Source organism: Capricornis sumatraensis, chromosome 3 (assembly GCF_032405125.1).
Source record: "Capricornis sumatraensis isolate serow.1 chromosome 3, serow.2, whole genome shotgun sequence".
NCBI lineage: Eukaryota > Metazoa > Chordata > Mammalia > Artiodactyla > Bovidae > Capricornis > Capricornis sumatraensis.
In genome coordinates, this window is record NC_091071.1 from 83,839,912 (window position 1) to 83,840,902 (window position 991).

The 991-nt window shown below is 35.7% G+C and overlaps 1 non-coding gene across 1 annotated transcript; it reads left to right on the top strand.

Annotated features, from left to right (window-relative positions):
* The first annotated feature begins 627 nt into the window (after positions 1-627).
* TRNAC-ACA (transfer RNA cysteine (anticodon ACA)) lies at positions 628-699 on the top strand. The gene has a single exon. It is a non-coding gene; the product is annotated as a tRNA-Cys (tRNA).
* The last annotated feature ends 292 nt before the right edge of the window (positions 700-991 follow it).

Below are 991 nucleotides of genomic sequence, written 5' to 3' on the forward strand. Positions count from 1 at the left end.
TTAAGTTTCAGGCTTAGATCTGGGTCTCTAGAGCTCACATTTTTTTCCACCTCACAACACTATGTGAAATAACTAAAACCATGTATCAGAAACTTTGGTATTATGGAGACACCACCCCTCCAGCCTAACGTCAAATGCAGCCTTCTTTATTCCAAGTGACTATCATATATTCACAAATTACTGGCAAGCTAGGGGCACTGAATAGAGAAATAGAAATGATGCTAACTGTCTGGAATGTGCATTCCACTGAAAATGTTAAGATGATATTCTCAGTAAAAAAAAAAAAAAATTCAGTATGAGGTGACCTGGTATATGATTTCAAAATACTTCAAAATATATGAAGGTTAAATTAATCTGATTCCAGAAAATGTAACATATGAGAAAAATAAAGTCAAGAAGAATAATGTATCATCTAATAATGTATTACAAATGGATTTTGTTTACTATAAATTTAAGAACTTTTTATTTTAAATAATGTGTGTGTGAAGACTTTTCTTAGGTCATCATATTTTTAACATTTTGGCATGTAGATCTCCTCACATAAAGTGTCTTTGAAATACATTTGGAAGGTTATAAGTCAGATTTATCTTTTTTATTTATAGTGATATTCCAGGAAAGTCAGTGACTTCCCTGGTGGCTCAGATGGTAAAGTGTCTGCCTACAATGCAGGAGACCCAGGTTCGATCCCTGGGTTGGAAAGATCCTCTGGGGAAGGAAATGGGAACCCATTCCAGTACTTTTGCCTGGAAAATCCCATGGACAGAGAAGGGTGGTAGGGTACAGTCCATGGAGTTGCAAAGAGTCAGACACGACTGAGCGACTTCACTTTCACTTTCTTTCACTTTCCAGGAAAGTCAAGGTCCTGGGAACTTTAGGTTCTGTTCAAAAATTAAAGTTTGGGTCTCATTCTCTTCTCCAAGAAAATGGTTGTTTTGAGTTCTGCCAGTTGTTTTGAAAATCACAATGTTTTCATAATCACAGCTAAAATAAG